The sequence below is a fragment of the Manis pentadactyla genome, chromosome 9 (assembly GCF_030020395.1).
Source record: "Manis pentadactyla isolate mManPen7 chromosome 9, mManPen7.hap1, whole genome shotgun sequence".
In the NCBI taxonomy this organism is placed as follows: domain Eukaryota; kingdom Metazoa; phylum Chordata; class Mammalia; order Pholidota; family Manidae; genus Manis; species Manis pentadactyla.
The window spans coordinates 24,942,383-24,966,843 of record NC_080027.1 but is presented as its reverse complement, the minus strand read 5'-3'; positions in this window follow the sequence as shown (position 1 = coordinate 24,966,843).

Below are 24,461 nucleotides of genomic sequence, written 5' to 3'. Positions count from 1 at the left end.
CTCTGGAAGACTCATGCCAGAAGATGATCATCAAAAAACCCCAACAAAGATCCACGCACTGCTACAGCTGTAGATGCACTCATCCCACCAGCTCCTGGACTTGCCATGGGAATGAAGGAGATATTTAAGCTGGCCTGTGCATACAGTAAAACAACAAATTTGACTGGATCTATACTGTTGGAACTCAACCAAAAATTAGAAGAAGTGCAAATTGTAGCCCTCCAAAATCTTACAACTACAGACTATTTACTGTTAAAAGAACATAAGGGATGTGAACAGTCCCCAGGAATGGGTTGTTTTAATTTGTCTGATTTCTCTCAGACTGTTCAAGTTCAGTTGGACAATATCCACCATATCATAGATAAGTTTTCACAAATGCCTAAGGTGCGTAACTGGTTTTCTTGGTTTCACTGGAGATGGCTGGTAATTACAGGTATGCTTTGGTTATGTAACTATACTCCTATTATGTTAATGTGTGTGCGCAATTTAAGTAGTAGCTTAAAACCTTTACATGCTGAAGTTACTCTACAAGAAGATATGTCAAAGAAATAATCAATCTTCCCATGTTTTCTTCCGCCTGCTACTTCTATAGCTTTTCTTCTTCCTTCCTAATTACAACTCTTAAATAGAATTCATGCCTCATATCAAATTTACCGAGTATCATAATTCTTCCAAGTGGTAGAGATACCTCAAGACAAATGCTGGGCATAGAAGCTACAGGGCATAAATATGCAAAGAAGTAAAAAGCTAACCATTTCAAACAATAAGGCTTCTCTCTCACTTACCAACTTTACATTTCCCTGTATGGCCCCGGAAGATGACTGGTTAGCCAGAGACGGGTAAGATTCCTCAAGGGAGGAACAACCTAAGACAGGCACAGTCGCAGGGGGCCATCAGGTGAGAAATTGGGGATCAGCAGAGGTGAGGCTTAGAACCTCACCCCCCCTGTTCTGAGAGAAATCTTCTGCATACGTGGACGTTTTATTGCCCTGGTCTAGCTTGGATTAACACATAGTCTACAGGCACACACCTCATCATCTACATTTGCTCTCTTACAACACTAAACTATGTTTTCTACCTTTATCTTGTATCTACCTACCACTTCAGCATTTTATTAAAAATAATAATAATAAAGAGAGAAATGTAGTATCCACACATAAATCAAGTATAAAAACCAAATGAGTATTCATATTTGAACTGACTGTTTAGAGTTCATAATGCATGAGCAAAACTGAAAGTTTCTGTGATGACTGCCCTTGTACTGTTCACCATGTAACTTATTCATTATGTAAGAATTTGTTCTCCATGTAAGAACTTGTTTGTTATGCCTCAGAAGATTGGAGACTGACGAAAATTAGGCTTGGGGTGGATTAATGATTGTGCATTGAGCATTGACTCCCCTATACAGAATTTTATTGTCGTTAACAATCATTTGATCAATAAATATGAGAGATGCCCTCACAAAAAAAAAAAAAAAAAAAAAAAAGGACAGACTTCCAATGGTAAAATAAATAAGTAACCGGGATGTAATGTATAGCATAAGGAATATAGTCAAGATAATGTAACAGCTTGGTAGGGTGATAGCTGGAACCTCGAATTATGTATATAAATGTTCTACCACTGTGTTGTACACTTGAAACTAATGTAATGTAATACTGTGCGTCAACTACCCTTCAATAAAAATATAATTATTAAAAAAAAAAAAAAATCACATGAACAAGTCACTTGATGCAAAAAAAGTATTTGATGAAATTCGATGCCCATTTATAATATAAAAACTCTAAGAAAACTGGGAATATAGGGAATTCCTCAGGTAGATAAAAAGCATTTTCAAAAATACTCAAGCTAGCATCATACACATTTGTGAAAGTCTGAATGCTTATTCCAAATATTAGGAATAAGGCAAAGATGTCTATTCAACAATATAATGTAGGTACTAGCCAGCATAATAAGGCAAAAAACTAAAATAAAAGGCATACAGAGCAGAAAGGGAGAAAGAAAGTAGAGTCCCTATCTGCAGGCAAATGGAAAACCCCAAGTAATCTACAATAAAATCATAAAATGTTACCAGAAATCCTAGCCAGAGCCAGAAGACAAAGAAAAACAAGAAATTTAATAATTGGAAATGTTTAAAGTGGTAACTACTTGTATAAAATATAATTTCTATGAAAAAAATGGCAAGATAAAAGAGTAAAATTTAGAGCATTCTCTAGTCCTTTGGGTAAAAGTTCCTTCTTAAATAATGATAACATTCTTATTAGTAATAGTCAATGCAATAATAATAATAATTCCTATTTATCAAGTAACATGACTATGAGATGCCTTGTATATACCTATCAAAATACATGAGGATTTTATTCAAGACCATAAAAAGAGGTGAATAAAATGGATATACTTACCATGTTCATAGAAGAGAGGATTTAATGTCACAAATATGTAAATGCACCAAATCAACCTAGAAAATACAATTTTAATTAATGGTTCAGTGGTTTTTCTAGTTTGGGTATAACCCCAATCATAAATTCTTATGAAAAATGGAAAGAAAACATGTAATTTTGTAGAAGAATTAGGTAGTAGGATTAACCTTACTAAATATCTGATTTAGGACAGTAGCAGTACTAGAAGTCAGTATAATTTGGTTTACTGACTTTGATTTATAGAAGTTTACTATATACATTTCAAATAATTTGAAAAATCATAGTGGCTTTCCTTGTGGAAAAATAATCATACATTTAAAATAAAGTATTCCAGATGGTTTTAAATATTTGACATTCAAATGTTCATACTTAAGAATTTACCAAGTAAATAAAGATAGCATTTTTATGACCTTAGATGGCATAATATTTCTTAAACCTTTATGAATAGCAGGTCATATAAAGGAAGATACCAATAAATTAAAATTTCTGTGAATGAAAGAAGACAGTAAAAAGTTTAAAAGTCAAGTGATAAAAGAAAATTACTAATGAAGGGCATTAGTCATTTTTAAATACTTTACAAATTTTAATGAAAAGGACAGATAATTCAGTGGAAAATTGGCAAGAACTATAAAAAGGCAATTTATAGAAAAGGAGACCAAAATAGCTAATAAAGCCATAAAAATATTTTAATTCCACTGATATTCAAGAAATGCAAATTAGGTAAGGTGAAATATTTTTTAATATCCAGCATATTAACAAAATGTAAAAGTCTGAACTTTTCAATTAATGAAGATATGAAGAAGTAGGATATCATATGAATTACTGGTGGGGTTGTATGTTAATACAATTTCTTTGGGAAGCACTTGACAGTAAAAGGTAAAATGGAAGAGTATGCATCCTTAGACCAGCCTCTGTACCTGCAGAGATAGAGGAAAACCCCAGCATACCTCTCCATGGAGGTACAAACAAGAATATTCATGTGGTTATTAATATAAAATAGAAACAATTTAAATGCTCATTAAAAAGAATGAATAAATGGTGGCATATTCACAATGGAATAAGACAAAGCTAATATGTATCTGTACAGATAATTCCCATAGACTTTATTGAAGATGAAAAACTGGTATCAGTTATATAAATTTTGCATTCATTCAAAAAACTTATGAATATACAACATGAAATATCATATTGTATATTTTTATGAATATACATTTAGAAGTTAAATGTGGCCATAAACATTGTCTTTCCCTTTGATGATGAACAAAATAAACTCAATATATTTAAGATCTTAAATTTCTGCAAGAAAAACTGAAAATAGGATCAAGGAGGGTATCTTGGGGGTTTGACTGCAATCAGAGGTACTTTGAAGAGACAAATGAATCTGAAGTACACGTGGTAAATATTGTTTCAGAAAACTAGATGACAGATGTCTTGCCGATGGGTTTCAGCCCCGGGCAAGTTCCCTATGGATTCGATGTCACCAAAGAAATTGACAACAAAATGTTCTTGGGGTGGAAGGGATACACTCAACTTTATTTCCAGGTGGCAGGTCAATCACTAGAATCCTGTTCACTCAGAGCGAATCTGCAAGCAGCAAGCCGGTCTCTGCCTCTCGGGCCCTCTGTCCGCACAGCCATCCTCTGGGCCTCTGTCCTCGGCGCTGCCACCACTCCAGCCTCTGCTCTCCTGCAGCCTTGCAGCCCTACCACCGTGTCGCACCCAGAGCACTGGGTGGAGCTCTTTTTATAGAGTCAACAGCCATGTATTGCCCACAGGTGTGCAGTGAGCTAGTCAACCAGGGCCAGGTGAGAATCCTGGCCACAGGAACTCTCATTTTATCCACAATAGAAATGTGGCTTTTGGGTGTATTACTATTTTGAATGTTTAATATATTTTATAATAAAAATCTATTCATATAGAAAACAATAATTTAAATCTCTACTATAAACAAGTATTTCTTTAAAATAGAAGTTTTGCCATGTTCACCATCCCCTTTCTTCCTCCTGTAAAAGTCCACCATGGTTGGAAAGGGTGAGACTAATGCTGAAAAGCAAAATTTTTTTTTCTAAGGGCAATTACATTTAACACCTGGCTGTCTGTTAATCAAAGCAGTGAGCTTATTCTTCTGGCAGATTTTCCTTATTCTCCAGGTTTCCCATTTCAGCCAGCAGGGAATCAGGGTTGCTGGAATCCACAACTAATTTCCAGAGGATAACAGAGCTGCTTTATCAAAAATAACACATAACCACTTTTTTTTAACCCATAAATTTTTTTAAAAAAAACAACCTAACTTTTCACTCCACTTCACTGCAAAGATAACATAAATGACATATATATGAAAACTATGATAAACAATTACCTTTCTTAAACAAACCAGACATGTATCTCAGCTCAACGCTTAAAATTTTTAGTACTGCCCTTACCCCAACACAACCTAGTTTTTTATATAAAAAGCTTATGTTCTAAATTCATAAAATTAGGCTAGAAACATTGGTGTGAGTTCTGATTGCTCTGTCTCCTTTACTCTTACTCATTCTGCCACAAAGAATGATAGTAAGGACTTCCTTCGACATGTATCACTGACTTTACAAGTCTCAAGCTAAATGGAAGCAGAAAATATTGTAATACTGACAGGTGAGTATGAAACCTCGGGATTTCCCAAAATGAAACCTGAAAATGGCCCTATACAGGGAGGGAAAGGACAGACCAAGAAAGAGGCGAGCCACTCCTGACTGACAGTAGCCGGTTGCATAAAACTTACTTGCAAGGCTTGTCCTGGGCAGCCTGACAAGTCGACGTCTGCGCCCACCCCACAGAATCTTAAGGGTTCATAAAGAAGCCTTAACTGGCTTCAGTCACATGTACCATCCAGGTGGTCTCAATGCCACATGCTCTCTCAACGTTGCTGTGGGAACAGTGGGCAGACCCACACTCCAAGGGCAGGTGAGGGCTGAGAAGCCTCTGATTGCCAGGATCTGGTTTGAGGGTCAACTGGTGGTCACGTCCTTTTGATGACCTCCTCCAGCAAGACATAACTTGGAAGATGAGCCAGAGAAAAGAAATGGTTTGCTCTAGGACACACAACCAGAGCTGAGCAGAGCCAGGGCTAGATCCCAAATAAATCTTCTGCTCCCATGATTTATTCATTTTATAATATCTTATACACTCAAGTTTTTTCCGTACTCACAGCTATCACCTTAAACCAAAATGAATGCTTTAATCTCACTTTAAAATTTCCAGATGGTCTGCCTAATTGCTGGCTATCCTTCCCTTATATTTATTTTTCCCTTTTTATTCTAATACTTCCTCACTATAGAATAGGCTACTCTATGAATACTACCCTAATCTTATTTTCCTGAATTCCCTAGTATGTTCCAACTTGTACTAAATGATCTCTTCAGAAAGGATGATATCATGCGGGACTTTATATTGAATCTCCTTTCTCCTAAATTCTGGAAGTCTTACCCATCATTGTAGGCACATATTAATTCCTAGCCACTCTATGAAATCTCAGTCTATTTTCACCCATAATTCTATTATTTAACTATCATACTTACATCTATGCTGCAGAAATGAGTAGTTTATTTATTGATCATCTCAAATGCATTTCTGGTTTCGTGCCCAACTATTCTAAACTCTGTTATCCTGGTAATGTATCTTTTGATTATTTGTAATCTCTCCAGAGTCCAAGACAGTGGTGATCCATAACAAGTGCTCAAAACTACTTGTCAAGTGATTCACTAAATTTAATTTAGAAAGTAAAATTACAGAAGATGATTGCTAAATGAAGTGAACAGTAGATGCCTACATCATTCAGATTAGCTATCTATATAACATACCACAACATGAGAGTCGATTTGCTTACCCCACACAGCTCCAGAGAGCAGCGCAAGTGAGCACCCATCTCCATGCAGCAGTTGGTAATACCTACATTGCTCCAAGGCTAGACAATCCACTGGAACAGGGAATCTTCTGACTAGAAGTCAGAGAGGTCATCTGCATGGCAGCGTGTTGCTCATAGATCAAAATTCATGTCGTATTGAAGCCAAAATTTACCACAAGATAAATCATAGCCATATTCAAGCTATTGCTATGTGGAAAATGACACAGAGTCAACAGAAATGCTGGTTTCCAGAGAGGAGAATGCAAAAAATAAGCTGATGCTGAAGGAAAGAGGGAAAGAAGGAATGAATGGAGGGAGGGAGGAAGGGAGGAAGGGAGGAAGGGAGGAAGGAAGGAAGGAAGGGAGGGAAGGAGGGAAGAATTTCCTATATGTCACAAAAGGAATGGAAACAATGGTGCATTTGTGTGTGTGTGTGTGTGTGTGTGTGTGTGTGTGTGTGTGTGATGTAAGAAACAGTGATTAATTCCTGACAATCTAATTCCACTCCTATGATGCCCAGCAGTACTCTGTTCCTTGTTATTAATGTCAATGAAATTGTTTGTCATGTTTATATAATCAAAATCTATGCCCATCCATATTTGAGTAAATTTTACTGGATTTATTTTCCTTATATTAATTTCCAAATTCCCTCATCTGTATGCCTCTCTATGCAATGAAAACAAAGTCTGAGACCTAAGATTATCTGTCTTATTTTCCTAGCTAATTCTGATATTAAGGTAGATGTCCAGTCCAATGATCCACAGAAAAGAAAAAAGTTATGCAGCTTGCTATCCACTTAAATTTCTGAGGAAAATATTTGATATTAGCCCAAATAATTTAAATTCCACTCATTGAAATCATTTTATTACAACGATTGAGGGGCATTATTTCTAATTTGGGTCCTTTGTCAAAGCATCCAAAATGGCAGGTTTAATTAGTGTGGACTCATGCATTTAGAAGCAGCATCTACTACATTAGATGTTAGTCATCTGTGATGTTTTATTTATGAACAGTGTCAGTAATGGAATGGAATCAGTTTCCAGAGTGATGCTAATACACCTTGGCTCAAATAAATATGTCTGTGTCATTTGAAAAGAAAAAAAATCACAGAATGGAAGATTGTATGAGAAACCCTTGCAAATAACACAAGTCTGTGTGTGTGTGTGTTGATAGATGCATATATATTTGCATATGTCTGTGTGTGTAAGAATGCATATATGTGCATTCACACTTGTACACACACTTACATGCATTCACACAACATCATTGGCTTTTATAACTCCTCTTTCCTATTATTTCAAAAAGGCCATTCTCCATTCACAACTAAGGACACAGAAGAATCTCAAAATATACCATCTTTTTTTGTGGTATTTTCTATTGAAGTATAGTTGATATACAATATTACATTGGTTTCAAGTATACAACATAGAGATTCAGCAGTTATATACATTATTAAAACATCACCCCACTGGTGTACTTACTCTCTATCAACACAGAAGGATGTTACAGAATCATTGGCTATTTTCTCCTTGCTGTACTTTATCCCCATGATGAATTTATATTATTGGAATTGTGTGCCTTTTTATCCCCTTCACCTATTTCACCCATCCTCCCCCTCCCACAAGGTGACCACCAGTCACTTCTCAGGGCCTGTGAGTCCACTGCTGTTCTGTTCATCTTTTGATTTGTTTTGCTGGAAGAAATGGAGTTATTAGTGAAACAGTCCCTCTTCTTCTAGCTCTCAGATACCAATAGAAGTCATCTATCTGCTTTTCAGTTCACATTGATATGTCAAGACCATATCAAATCATTTTCTTTTGACAGCTGCTCTGTTCAGGACTTTAGCTCAGAGAGAAGCAGACTTTAGCTACCAATAAAACAATCACATGCAAGAGGATTTTCTTCTGTCATGAGCCCAAGCAAATATTCTTTATTTCCTTCATCATGAACATCATCATCACTTTATCACCATCATCATCCTTGTCATAATTACATGCATGCATATAGGTCTTTATTCTCTATGAAGTGTTTTCCCTACTTTTTTTGGAGAAGCAATATAACAATGCACTTACATGAAGCAAAAATAACTAAGTCATTTTTTCTCATAATATCCTGGACCACAATTCAAATTTTGGTATGGACAGACCTACAACTGTACTTTGAACTATTCTGGGACTTTGAGATCCATCACATTTCCAAGAAAAGGAAGACATGCAAAGGAAGCATAAGATAAATATTGATAGTCAACAATGTAAGCCTCATAAAAAAAGGAATTTAATAGAGATCTTGCTTTCTCCATGCCCTTGCCATTGAGTATGCTATTTCTTGCTCCTTGTTAGTCTGGAAACTTTGTTTAGTCACAATCATCATTTACTCTAGAAAGCCTTCACTGAGTCCCTCCATTCACTGATCACAGTACATGGTGAAGATGCATTTTCTATAGTACATATGACATTGTCTTCTATCCATTTATTTATTTAATTGTCTCACATGTTAGTCAACAGGCTTCCTGACGGAAGGGAACATATCTTCTTAATCCCTGAATCTTCAGGTATGAAACCTTGAACATGGCACATGGTAAGCATGTATTAATGTTAATTTTCCTTCTTATTATTTTACTGTTTAATTCTTAAAGGATACACCAATGATCCTGAAACCATTCTATCCACTGGAAGCCTCTAGGAAGCCCAACTAGGGGATGTTACCTGGATGTAGAAGCAAAAATTGTGATGTAACACTACTCTCAGCTGGTACATAGCATCCATCTACCTTAGCAGTGCTCCTCCGTCTCTTGTGATCAGACATCCTAACCTGGTAAATCTCACAGGATAGGAACAGTGCAAGAGTAGATATGCATGCACATCTATGTCATGAGTCCCTAGGGCTTTTGGACCTGCCTGTTGATTATTCCAACTTGCTGTTGAAGTATTCTTATTTGGTTACAAGGACAGCCCACTAACCAAGACATATAAAGTGAATGTAGCCCTGAAGTGGGTATCAGTTCTGGGGCCACTATTAACTAGCTTCATGACCCAATCAGTCTCTCTGAGGCATCATTTTCCTTGTCAGAATTATAAAGTCATAACCAAGTCATCTCTGAAGATAGTTTCAGCTCTAACATTCTTCAAAGATCTACAAAGCCAGTGAGGATGGTCAGACTAAAAGAAGTCTGAGCAAGAGCTTGTACTGATATAAATAATAGAAAAACAAGAGCCCTCAGGTAGATAGATGCACTCTAGACATAGTTCAGGACTTAATCTGGCTTCTACAACTGCAAGCTTTGCAAAACTTCACAGTGGTAATCCTGTTACTAGTACTTGTAAGCTTTATAAAACTTTGGTGTTTGGATTGAAGATATCTTCACCCTAGTCTTAATTTTTTTTTTTCACTGTGTTAAGCCCAGTCTTCCTGACCAAGATTTTGCCTCTTGCTTTTAGGTTTTAACTCTTCTTTACTCGGATCTTTAAGGTTGTTTGAGATTGTTACATACATACAAATATATAATATGAAACAAACCATTTTATTTCTCACTTGCAACTACTGTCATAATTATGCAAATCAGACTAGGAAAAAATATTTAACCTTGCTTTCTCTTCATTATTTTATGTTTGTATGTCTGTATGTATAGGTAATATATGCACATAATGCAAAACTTGAAAGTGAGTGAGTCTACTTCCCATTGAGCCTTTCAAACTACCCATCATGTCCTCCTCCCCAAAACAACATTGTTATCCATTTTTTATATGTCATTCCAAAGATCTTTTATATATATAGTGTTGCTCAAATTATAGCATACTCCATATTGTTATGTATTTTGCATTGTTTTACTGGACAATATATTTTGGAAACCAGTAAATACAGATCTACCTTTGCAACAGCTGCATTGTATTGCTCCAAGCAGCACTGCGGATTAGGTTGTTTCTAACCTTTGCCACTAAAAACATGTAACGATTACTCTTCATCATACATCAGTTTGGATATGAGCAAGTCTATCTGTCGAATGCTACTAGAGTAAGATTTGCTGGATAAAGTATATGGGAATATTAAATTTTGATACAGTTAGTAAAGTGGCCCATAAAAGTCATATTAATCTACACTTCCACAAAAAATACGTAAGTGCAGCCCATCTCATACCAATGCAGTGTGCTAGCAAACTCTTCAATCTATGTGATTTAATCTGAAGTTCCCATATTATTAATAAAGCTGAATGTTTTTTACATGTTCAAGAAATCCATTTGTATTCCATTTGGGGGAATTATTTTTATGTATCATTTGTTAATTTTTAAATTGAGCAATTCATTTTTCTATACTGATATGGAGAAGTTCTTCACAGATTTAGAGGAAATTAATGTGATAAAAATGTAATGCTATATTTTCTTAACTGTTTTCTTAAGCTGTAAATCCATGTGCTAGTAACACACTGTTTTAATTATTATGGTTTTATGGTCTGTTTAAATTTCTAGAAAGGTCAGTCTCTCTTATAACTATGCTTTTATGGAATAATCACCTTGTTTATCCTTAATTACTTATTAATATGAATTAGAGAATTAAATTGTTTTGTTCCAAAATATATTTCTGCTTATAGAATTAATAGTCATATTAAATATATATTATATACCTACATATATTATATATAAATAGCATATTATATGCATATTACCTATGTATATTCTATATCTATTTATATATGTACATACATTTTTGTGGAAAAGCAGCCTTAATGATGTGAGTATTCTTATGTAAGAACATAAGATTCTCCATTTATTTAAGTCTTCTTTAATTTCACTCAGGAGTATCCAACTGTAGGTAAATTGTACACTGTATTTCTTCTTGAAATATTTTTTTTGGAATAAAATGATTCTTACAAGAATATATCAAAGCATATCTGTACTTTTTTATAAACTTGCTGTTGATACATGACTATTACCTAAAGTCTGCACTTTATTCAGATTTTCTTAATTCCAACCTGTGTTTTTGCAGAGCCCATGCAGGATTCCATACACATTACCTGTCATGTCTCCCTGTGCTCCTCTGGCTGTAACAGTTCCTCAGCCTTCCCTTGTTTTTATGACCTTGATATTTCCAGGACTACTGACCAAGTTTGCTGTAAGATTTTGGAAATTGCTTCATTTTTTTTTTCTCATGATTAGAACAGGGTTATGGGTTTTGGGAGGAAGATCACAGAACTAAATTGACATTTCCAACACATTATATCAAGTGCACATAATATCAACACGATTTATCATCTTGGCATTGACCTTAATCACCTGGTTGAAGTACTGTTTGTCAGATTTCTCTGATATCAAGTTACTCTTTGTTTTAAAAAAAATCACTTTCTGTATTATCTTCTATGGAAGAGAGGCACTATGGCCAGGTCACACGATGTGAGAAATTATGCTCCACCTCCTTGAGGTTGGAATGTTGAAATAAATTGTTTGGAGTCTCCAGCATGGAGATTTGTCTCCTCTTCGTTATTTATTTATTCAATAATCTATTTATGGAGGTTATGAACCCACTGGTCTTTCATACTTTGAGTTATATTACTCTTTATTCTATTGCTAAATTGTTCAGGGCTCTTTCAGTTGGCTCCTCTGTCCCTCTGACGTATCTCCATCGTTGTTTCTTGCCCCCAGTACTCTTGTTTTCATCCATGACTTTTCATGTCTTGAGAGTTCATTTAATTCTATCCCTGAATACTGTTTCATTGCATGGATATACCACACTTCGTTTATCTATTCTCTTTCTGAAGGACAACTTGGCTGCTTCCAGTTTTTGGTGATTATGAATAAAATGCTATAAGCAGTTATTTGCATATAGATTTAAGTTTTCAAATCAGTTGGGTAAATAACTTGCAACATTATTCCTGGACCATACAACTCTTTCATTTTAATTTTTAATGTTATTTCAAAAGTAAGATTATTATAAAATTCACAAGAATAGAAAAATTGCTTAAAGACGTAGGAAGCTGTACTTCTACCTTCCCAAACCATAATACCCACGATGAAACTGCTGCTATCAATTTGTTTGCATTTTCATACAAAATGTGGTTCATCATACATATTATTCTGCAACTTGCTTTTTGTTTTTTCACTTATCAACAAGCCATAGATTTCTCTCCAAGTCAGTTTACATAGCTTCATTTCTTTCTTTCCAAAGGCTGGAAAGTATTCAATTAATAGCTGACTCACAAATTGCCAAGTTTCTCCCACGATGAATCCTGTTTAGGTTTGGCCCTTCATATTTTCTATTTTAAACAATTCTGCAATTTTAAACATACGGCTCTATGCTTATAGGAGTCCATATATGCTAAATTCTTCAAATTAGAAACCCTGGGTAATGAAATACACATTCACAAAGTTGATATACATTGTTCAATTAATTCTCCCTCAAAAGTGTATATCTACATTGAGAATTTTAAGGACAAAAAGTTAATATTTTTTTAAAAAACTGTATATTCTAAAGCATACCCTGGATCTTAAGAGGGTAACAATAATAATAATAAATTGAGATTATATTTTACTTATATATAGATCTTAAGATGGAACTTTTGTTTAGAGAAACATTTATAAGAAAAAGCAAATTTTGCTGTCTGTGACTATGAAGCTGTTTAAAACTTGACAGAATTTGTTGTTCTGGATGTGGGTACCCCTGGGAGAGATGTGGGAAGTCATTAGACAGGGGAGAGGGGGCTTCTGGGATGCTGGCAAAGCTGTTTCTTCACTTGGTGAAATGGATTTGGTTATTTTGTGAAAATTTATGGAACTGTACTCTGATGATTTATGATATTTTTTCTTTATGTGTTATACCAATAGTTTGCTTGATGACTTAAGTGAATTTTGAATAATGGTAACAAACTTGTTGCAGAGAACCCAGAGAAAAAGTACAGTCAGGTAAGACCATGGAAGAAAAGGCTATAATGATATATCAGGTAGATTTTATAATATAAAAGTTTTCACATGTGTCCACTGTAGTAGATGCAAGTCAGAGTGTTCAGGCAAAATGAAACATGGCCATTAGCTACAGCAATCGGGTTTCTGCAGGACACTGCAACAATCTGCCTAAGAACTTAAAAAAATATTGACACATCATCAGCACTCCGAGAAGGCTCAAACCTGTGCTGGGAACACTGCGTCCAGACTGCCTCAAGCAGGCTTAGTCCCCTCTAGTCTTTGACACTGAACAGAGCTGGTCTGGTAGTACTTGGATGAGACACTTAAATCAGAGGAATGAAGCAGTTAACTTTTCAAGATCCCTTCGAGCCTGAGATGTCCACTTCTGTGGTAGGGGATTCCCTGCATAATCAGAAAAGGGTAGCTACCTTCTCTCAAATTGAGTTCTAAATCATACAATTAAAGTAAAAGAAAGTGACTGATAAAACTTTGCAAATTATACAGATTAATAAAGCTGTAAAATAAATAAGAAAACTGAACTGGACCATGTGTAGTGGTCTGTATCTCTCAGAATGTGGGTCTGCTGCCTCTGGGAAAACCTGGAGCCTCAAACTATTTGCACTCATTGCATACATTTCCAGACCTTTGATAGGAAAATAGATAATCCCTGAAAAAATTCAGCATTGTAGCAAAGAGGCCCACAATTTCATTTTAATTTACCCTTCAAGGATGCTTCTTTCTCTTGATTCCTCCAGACCTCTGTAATTTCAGGAAGCAGTACAAGATGAGAAAATAAATATTGGTGAGGTATACTTCTCAAAGGGCAAGGGATGGAAAATTTGCTATGTGCCTGGGCTGTACTCAGAAGCATATTATTTAATCCTCAAACTAAATAATTTAATGTGGAGGTGGAGTGGGAGTGAGAGAGTCTTTGTGACTTCACCAAAGTCACACCAACAAAATGAGGAACAATGTTAAGAGTCTTGTTCCCAGAATTGTAAAAAATAAAACAAAAAAGGCCCTCCTATTTTCATTACTCCACACTGTGGGCCACAGGAAGTTCCATCATGGTATGGCACTGACTCATGTTCCCAGGAAAACAAAATGAAATTAGAACCCACCTAAAACAGCCGAGAGGAGAGCAATAAATCTTCCACTTAGTTAAAAGGCACTTGAGCCTCTTAATCAAAAAGAAACAGATACTTACGATGGAATATCAATACTCACAAAATATGTACCTGTCATTTTCTGATTCAGAAATTCATTTGAATATGAGCTATGTCAATGTGCCATAGCATTCTTCTGAATGATTAAATCTATCTTTCATGAGATCAAATTCTTTGTTCTTTATAATGATTTGACTTAAAGGATGCATATACGAGTTTCACTCCTATGTATTTTTGGAAGATAAATGGGTTCTCTTCTGCAAACCAGGCTAAACAGAGCTCTATTAATACCTCAATTTTAGGAAGTCACTCCCAAGTCGCTGGATGCAGTAGGTGCCCAAGTGGAGGCTGAGGTCTCACCTCTGACACAACTGTCATTTAACGATCCTGTATGATTCAGCCTCCAGAATTTAGATCAGCACTGCTATTCTCTAGCGTTCTCCTACAGCTTGACCTATATAGTATTGAAAACAGGTCTGTCTTTTTACGTAGACCTAAAAAGAGTAAGTATGTGGCAAAAAATCAGGGTCTGAGAAGAAAAGTGATACAAAATCATTGTATCATCAAGAATACAAGAAAGCATGGGTATGAAGAATATGTCATCCATAGCCTTTTTTCAGATATGTTGCCAAGATAACATGAAATAATGTTTGTAAATGCTTATCAGGTTTGGCACATGATAGGCCCTTAATAAATGGGTGAACTTTTGTCCTTCTGTTGAGAAGGCTGCATGATCATCTCCACATAGGTGTCTTTACTTATACTCTCCGTGTGAAATTAACACCATTCCCTCTTTTTAAAGTAGACCTTATTCCAACCTTTCAAAGAGGCTTTGTGATAAGCTGCCTTTTTTTTTCGTCTAAAATCCGTGCCACTTTTCTTCAGTGTATGGGGCTGAGGCATATCCATGGCCAAATCCAAACCTTTCTGTCTGTGACTTGGGACAAGTTTCTCTGTCTCCCTGTACCATAATCAGGTCCCGTTTGCCTTCCAAGAGAATCTAAAATTGTACAAGTCTTATGGTGCTTGTGTTATTCATCACTGTTTCATACATGTTAATTTTGTTTCTTGATTATCTGCTTCTCAAATGCCAGTCTCTGGGTCATATTTACTTGGATGTGTCCTTCACAATGCCAAGCTCATTGATATTTAAAAAGTACTTGCTGACTGATTCAAATGGGAAAAAAGAGAAGATGTAACAAATTTGGCTTTATGGGGGAATGCCACACCCCCGCTGGTGGCCTTGTCATCAGAGATGTCGGTTCTAACATTGGAAAAACAAAGAAACAAAAGCCATCAGAATGGGGACTGCAGAGTCAAAATGGAAGCTCAGGTATGGAGAGTGGAGGGTAGCCCTCCTCTGTGGCTTCCGGAGAAAACAGAAATGTAAGAAGTCTTCCAAAGCCCCTGCAAACTGGACTCCAAGGACAAGCTTTGGCCTCTGCATTTCACTAGCTTCATGACCTTGATCAAGTCATCATTTCCCTGAAGCCCAGTTTCCACACACATAAAATGGCATAATTATATGTGTTTTTGTCTGGCAATAAGCAAAAAGAAAATGCACAGAAAACAAATCCTAGTAATATAAATCACAATATAAATGTAAGGTGTTATAGGATTTCTCAGCCAAAGTTTAGCACCTATATAGAATGTAGGTACTGAAAATACCACTAGGTTAAAAAATTGTAACTTCAGTAATAACGTAGATGTTAATGTTCCAAGATAAAAAAAAAAATTAGCTTTGCAGCAAAAGCACTTAATAAAACATGTATATTATATCATAAATATTTTAGGGTGAAAATAATTTACCACACTATTTTAAAGCAAAAACACAGTAACATGCTTAATAGTTTGCAGCTGACATTGTCAAATTGGAATTCAGGGTTAGCTAGTGGTAATTATGGGAAAAACAACCACATTAATTGTGTTATACATTTCCATGCTTGAGAGAAAGTCACAAGGACATTATTTATTAGGAAAAGTAAAGGTTTCCTGGGACCAAAATGATCACACTCCTATGCCTATGCACACACACACACACACACACACACACACACAGAAAACTAAAGCAGACAACTTCAGGAACTAGTGGTGTTCTAATTTTATAATACGAATGCAGTCAAAGTTGAAAGCCCAGGTTTTGAACAAAATCATTGTAATTAAAGAGGAACATCGGCATGAAGTGGGGTCTGCATTAGCAATTCACTGAAGGGTGGAGATGTGGGCCAGGATGAAGTGGAAATCTGAATAAAATTTAGCAACCAGAAACTAACTTGTTGGGCATCACTTCCTGAGTGACAAACCCAAGCAGAGTGCTAGGTACTGTCACTCTTGGGGGCAGGAAGTGCAATCCAGTAAACAGAAGTAGCAGAATCTTCTAGGCCCAAATCCAGCCAGAATGACAGTTCCAGGTGGTCAATCTGTTTGCAGTTATTCCATTCAGCAAATGTTTATCAACTGCCTACATTGGGTAAAATGGTTTGGACCCAAAAGCATAATAGCCTGATGTTCATGGAGACTACAGTCCAGTAGGAAAAATGAGCATCAATCACATAATCACACAAATAAGTGTATAAGCACAAAATGGAATAATTATTATGAAAGGGAGTTAAACGTTTCCATGACAATGGTGGCCAGTGGGTGGGGTGGGGGGTGGTCAGGTAAGATTTATTTTAGGAAGGGATTGTTAAGCTAAGTTCCTCAATTAGTGAAGGGTGAGGAAAGGACCAGTGTTATTCCAAATGACCTCAGATATCAGTGGCTAAACTTACACAACGTCAGTATGGATATTCCTGGTTGAGAAAACTTATTCCCATGGATCAGTCCTGCAAACAACAGCGCAGGCACCCAGGTTTCTTGTATATAACAGTTATGCTGCCTTCAACATGTGACGCCCATGACAAGGAAATAGACTGACAACAGCACACACACTCTGACTTGCCTCAGCCTGGAGTAACACTAACTTCACACATATTCTCTCTGGGAGAATGAATTACATGGTCCCACCCTAAATGTAGAGTGAAGGGGGAATGAGTTTTAGCTATGTGACCTGGAAGAAGAAATGGATTTAATGGGCACCTTTCCAATTCTGTGCCACCTATTTGAAGAAGTGGGAGTTTGTTCATTAATCGGTTGTTTGGGGGAAGGGAGGCTGAGGAAAGTGGTCAGAATACAGGACACAGCATATGCAAAGGTCCTATGGCCAAAGAGAATAGGTAATGTTTAAGTAAAAGAAAAAAGGTTACTGTGGCTAAAACACAAAGGGTATTAGTTGTAAGACTTGAATTAAGCCTAGAGAGGGAGATAGTGTCCAAATCATTCAAAGCCTCTTTGATACTCTGATTTATGACAAATGTATGTTTGACCTTCATCTCCATTTCTGGTGCAGAGCTCCTAAAATCCTTGGAATGTCCCACATGATGAGAGTTATAAAGGGTTTCTTTATGCTAATGAAGTGACAATTGGAAAGCACCTGAGGATGAGGGCTGTCACTCTTGGGACCAACTTGGGAACCAGAGGGGCTGGAGGTTAAATCAATGGCCAGTGATTTACTCAAACATGACTATGTAATGAAGCCCTCACAAAACTAGAAAGAATGGGGTTCTGAGCCCCCAGGTTGGTGAACACGTGGGCATTTGGAGAGAGTGGTACACTTGGAGAGGTCATTGAAGTCCCATGCCCTTTCCTTATACCTTGCCCTATACATCTCTTCCAGCTGGCTGTTCTTGAGTTATATCCTCTTATAAAAAACTGGTGAATGAGTCCTGAGTTCTGTGAGCTACTTTAGCAAATTAATCAAACCCAGGAAAGGGTTGTGGGAACCTCTAATCTGTAGCCAGTTGGTCAGAGCACAGTCAGTGACCCAGGAATGCCACTGGCATCTGAAGTGGTAGAGGGAAGTCTGGGAGGACTGAACCCTTAGCCTGTGGAATCTGACACTATATCTGGGTAGATAGTGTCAGAATTGAGTTGAGCTACAGGATGCCTGGTTGTTTCAGAGAACTGCTTATTGGTGTGGAACCAGCCCCCACACACTGGAATTAAGTATAGAACTTTGAGCCTCAGAGGCCATGATAAGGGTTTTGTATATTACTCTAACTGAAAGATCTTAAGTAAGAGAATGAGAGATGTATTGACAGATTTGTGTTCATTATTCAGGATGCACTGTAGAAACTGACTGGAGGGGTATAAGATCTGAAGTGGGAAGTCCAACGGATAGACGACTGCATTGGTGTGGGAGAGAGGGTGGTGCAGTGAAGTTGGAGAGAAGTGGTTAGAGTCAATAGGAATTCATACTTGGCCACCAGTAAATGGTTATTGCCTATGAAGAAGAGGCTCTAGTTCCCAGTGAGGGAACATGCAAAGGGGTAAGTGAAGATCATGGTCCAAGTCCATCAAATCGAAGCTCCAGGATTAACAGCCATCCTACAGGAAAAGTTAAGTTAAGACAGAGAAACCTAAACAGAAGCCAGTAGAGTAGGCCAACCTGCTGAAGAGAAAGAATAGGTCTGCAAAAACTGTGAGGTTACAAGGAGTCACAAGGGACATGTCTGGCTCACATGATATCTTAATTTTTGGCAGGAAGACCTACCTAATTGCTATCTTTTTAAAACTACATACAGGCTGTCAATAAACAATGTATGAGCTCTTCCAGGGCATCATTTCATCTTCAGACACTACTACACTTCCTAACATGTAATATACTCTCGTTACAGGTCTACAAAATGACACGCTCCATATTCTTATCCTTATTCAATAAAAGCTATGCAAGGACATTGGAGAATTCAGATATAACTCTGATCATGTTCAAGTGTGTTTTAATCATATTACATTGGGTAAGTTATGGTGAGGCCAGACTCAGATCAAGAGAGGGAAATAAGAAAGAGTTTACAGTTTTGTTACTCACAGCTCTTTGGGGAGAAACAGCACAGGATTCAGGCTACCCAAGGGAGAAGCAGGATGGTTGGCCACCTGCAGAGAAAGTGGAAATGTGAGCAAGCTCCTTTATTGCGCTTTCCACGGGAAGGAATGGGCACAGTAGGCTGCGTGAACTTAGGACTGGCTACCTGTGTTTGTGAGTGGTGCCCCACAAAGTTCAGGTTCATTATTACATGTGGTTATATGTTAGCACATGTGGTTTGGGGTTATCAGAAGTCTCCAGATATTTCTGGGTGGGCTGTGCTAAAGTATCACAGAAACTAAAAGTATGTTTAATTATAACATGATAACTCTGAGAGTCATATGTCCAACACTAAATGCTTCATTTAGCTTCAGATTCATGTACACACATTTTTTCTTAGACACATAATTAGCATTGAAAAAATTTAAATGTCCAAAATAACTCTTAGTTCCTATCCACTTAGCCCTGTCTATTTTTTTCCTGTTCTATCCCACTGCAGTGTATGGTATATATGCTGTCCTCATACAACTCTTGTTAAAACCTAAAACCTAAGTATCATGATTTCTCTCTTTTTATCACCCACCATAGGAAATTCATCAGCAAGTGGTATCAATTCTACTCCAAATATATCTTGAGCCCATGTACCCCTTTCTATGCCCAGTTTCTTCAGAGCTACCACTCTAGTTCATACCCCTGGAACAAGCCACATCACCCCTTTGCTGCAGACTACACCTGAAACTGAATTCAGACTCCTTACTGGGGTGTGTAAAGGCCTACACACGCTGGCCCTTGCCTATTTCTCCTGAATGCATTCAGGAGATGCATCTCACTCATTCAGGATGCGCCAGCCTCTCTAGCCTTTTTGGTTTTTCTTGTCTCCTCCTGTGCTTTAAACATTCCAATTCTCTCCCGCTTCAGGGCTCTTGACTTCGCTGTGCTCTTTGACAGGAATGCTCCTTTCCTGCTCACCCTATGATCTGATATTCCCATTGTTTGGGCACAACTTGTGTGTAACTCCCTCAGAGAGGCTCCCTGTCATTAACCAGCCATCATCACTATATAGCCTCTCTGTCCTAGTTTGAGTGCCCCCTAAGGAGAGTCCAAGACAGTGATTAACATGCAGGTAGTTTATTAGGGAGTTATACATATTTTAAAAATGGAGTAAGGGAACAGAAGAAGGAGACAGGGAAGAAGAAAAGCGAATAATAGGCATTTTGCTGAGCTGCTAACATCTGGGGACATGGAGCTCAATCCCTTTGGAGACCATCAGAGAAACAATGTCCAAAGAGCCTTAGAATTTTCCCCCAAAGGAAAGAGGCTTGGAATTTATCACAAATGCTCACCCACCCCAATGGTTGAGGGCTTTCCTACGGGTGTTATTTCCCTGTTTTTCCTGGCTCCTAGGAAGAGATCTCCGAGATTTTAAATAAAACCCTGAGAAAGGAAGGCAAAGAGACAAGGAGGGGATGATAGATGACAACGGCCCATTAAACCTGAGGTAGAATTCAGAAGTAAGCAGACGGAATATGATGCAAAGCACCGAAAACCTTGGATACAATACCAGAAACTATGTTTAGTTTTTTTTCTTTTTTTAGGAAGTCCAGAAAATTTAAAGGAGATGAGTGACATCATCTGATTTTTTTAAGTGATAATTGGACCTCGAAGACATTGATTTGGCTTAATCATATTTTTAGTTTGTAACATGCCCTCATACTCTCATTTCTAACTTCCTTACATTTATCTGTTGGGTGGGAGACTATTCCTTTATATTCTCTCATAAAGTGTCTTCAAAAATCTAAATCAATATCTATGTTATTTAATTTTAATAAGCTCAGGGGATAGAACTGGAGGGTCATTAGTGAGTTTTGGAGAGTAGAGACCCAGAGACCAGAAAACCACAGTCAAATCAACCACTTTTCACCTCTTAAAACACTTCCTTAGGTCAAACTGTCACTCTTTCCCCTCTAGTAAGAAATAATAAGAAGAGGTGCTATTTGAACTGCAATTCTCCAGGTTTGAAAATTTGGAAAGGTAGAATTAGAGAAGAAATTGCCCAGATCCATTATTTGCCAGGAGTTTTCTCAACTCCTCACAAAGACAGCAGGCCGAGCTTCCCAAATTTTACTCGTGGGGACAGTTGGACAAGAGGCCTGAATCAGCAGGTGTGGAGGCAGGCGTTGTTTATTATGAGGGAAAACAGTGAGCGGGGGAAGTATATGGAGAAGCAAAAGCGGAATTCCAACATTACCCCTTCCAAAGCTCGCTGATGACCCTCCAGGTATTGTCGCCCCATCACCTCTCCCACCACAGACACACACCAGGTCAGAATAGCATCTCTCCTCATCTCACAAATTTTTTTTTTCATTGAAACAGTGTTTTCTATTTTCTGTTTCCAGTTCTTCTAGAGTTGATGTGAACTCAGCATCTGATTATACCCAGAATCAAGTGATCTGATTTGATATTTTAAATGCCTACCCTGGCTCCTATGTGGAGAATTTACTGTGGCCTGGCAACTGAGAGTAGATGGCAACTGGGGCTAGGATGGTAGCAATGGAGATAGAAGTGGGTGATACGTTTTGGAAGTTATTCTATTAATCCAAGCAAAAGTAACAATGAGAAACAGTAAACTAAATACTGTACATTATATGTTCGCAAATGCTAGGTTAGGGTGGTTTTTCAAAAAGGATGACAAGGAATGCATTTCTGAAGAAGTGACACATGAGCTGAGACCTCGCTGAGGAGGTATCAGCCACACAGTTTTGTGGAGAAAGCAAATTCCAAGAAGAGCGAAATAGCAAATGCAAATAACCTGGAGGTAGAAAGAGCTTGAGGGTATCTTTAATTAGGGTAATCATTATGAAGTTGTAGAACTATGTATATTCAAGATGTATTTAGAAAAGAGCACCAATATGACTTAGTAATGGACCTAAACTGGGGAAAACGGGAAAAGGGAGAATCATGGACAACTATAGATTTTTATTATAAGTAACACTTATATATTTGAAATTATCTATTTCATTTATTTACTTATACATTTATGATCTATTTTTTATTTACTCATTTTTTTTTAAAGAATGAAAACCCTTCAAGAACAAGGTCATTGATGTGATTTTCACTATTACACTCTCAGCACCTAAATAAAGTACTGAAACACAGAAAGAGCTTAACCAAATTTTTTGAATGAATGAATGAGTGAAGCAACCACCCCTTGGAAGTCATCCCAGATAACACCAATCAGTCTATATCAGTCCTCACAGCATACTTTCTATTTAATTATCTAACATGTTATTTGCTAAATTATATTATCTGTTGCTGTCAATTGTAAGTTTATTGATGATAGGGTCAAGTTTTAGTCACCCTTACTCCATTCAATCATTCATTCATTCATTTAATAAATATTTCATAGTCATCTATTGTATGCCAGGCAATTATCGTGGCCATGGGATGCAACTGAAAAGAAGCCTAATCATAACCCATTTCCCTATTGGGGAAGACAGACAAAAAGCAGGAATTTAAGCGTTACAATAAGGATGCATGTCTCACCTAATCCATGCTACTAACAGACCACTGACAAGTTTGTCAAACTGTTTAATCTTGAAGGAAGTGAGCAATTGATGGAAATAGGAAGAATATTAAATGAAACTTGCTCCACTATTTATGAAAGTCACCAACTGACCAGTTAAAGACAAAGGGAGGTGAGATAGTTAAGGACTAAGCATGAAATTTTCTAAAAAGCTAAAGAAAAAAATAAAAGACAAATGAAAAGCTGAACAAAAATGCATATCAGAATGCTATCCTTTCAAGACACCTGGCAAAGATCAGAGTGTAAAGTTAGGTTAGGAAAACAACCTGGCTTTAAAGCAGAGGCTCAGCCATTAAAATTAGATCAAGGAGTAAGTCAAATAATAAAGTCTAGACAGAAGACAAGGTTGGATGCCCTGAACCTAGGGGAGAGAACTCTAGGAGACAGGGTAAATAAATATTTAGAACATAAAGGCTGATAAAACAAAATATATGGAAGGCTAGGCACAGTGTTAGTAGGCAACATAAATCTATCATTTTGAGAATTCTGGTGGGGACTGAAGCGAAGGATAAATGTGGTTTCAGTGTCTTTTCTGAGGATGGCCTGTTGGAAATATTGCCACAGGACAAGGAGAAAGCAAGTAATACATGGTTAACTGGCATAAAACAACATTGCAGGGTAAATTTCCAATCTGTCACTGATTTTTTCACAGGAGTATGATAATCAAGATCTTGCCAACTCAGAAATCTTACCACCAAAATCCAACAATCATTATTACCATTATACATTGGAAGACATGTAGTTCCATCTGTAAATCTTTTTTGTCACTTCTGAACATTCCAGAATGGTTGTTAATGTACTGGAAATTATTTCTGTACCATCACTGTCCATTTCCAAAACTGTATCATGGTTTTATATTAAATGTAATTTATAACACAATCAAATACTTTTAAAAAAACAACTCAAAATGAAGTAATCAGAGGGAATAAAAGGGAAAAATATTAGATCAGAAATCCTAGATTAAGGGAAAGATTGTGGAATTGGGGACATCCATATTAATGTTGCCACTACCATTGGCCACTGCACATGAACTGACCATGTCCCTCCCTATCTGAGCTCTCCACCTCTTGCATCTCTTAGACATCCTCTCTCTTTCACCTTTTATCAGACAGACAATTCACAAAATTGACAAGCTGCACAAATTTCATCAGACGCAAAAATGGGAAGGGAAGGTAGAGATATAATGAAGCAGCATTTAAATTAAGGAAACAGTAGGAAAATGCACAGGAGCATGAGGTCTATGGCACATTAAGGAAATTATTGGCACAGTGATATTAGTGGCCACATCAGCTCCTTTATGCAGACATTCACTTCTCTAATTCTATTGCAAGTTAATGTTAAATCACAGATTCTTATCCTGTAAGACAGACTTTAGAACTTATTATAATGAGTGAACCTCATCTTTACACAATACCAGGAGAGCAATTAAAATATGTGCCAACCCAACAATGCATCCTATTAAATGACAAAATGTCTGCCTGGCCCTTAATACATCCTTATGATTCAAGGAAAAGAGAATCATGAAAAGAAGGAGTTGGAGAATAATATGAGTGATAAAAATTATTACTGTGAATTCCTCAACTATCATTCACCTACAGTGCTATTCAGTTCTTTTCAGATCA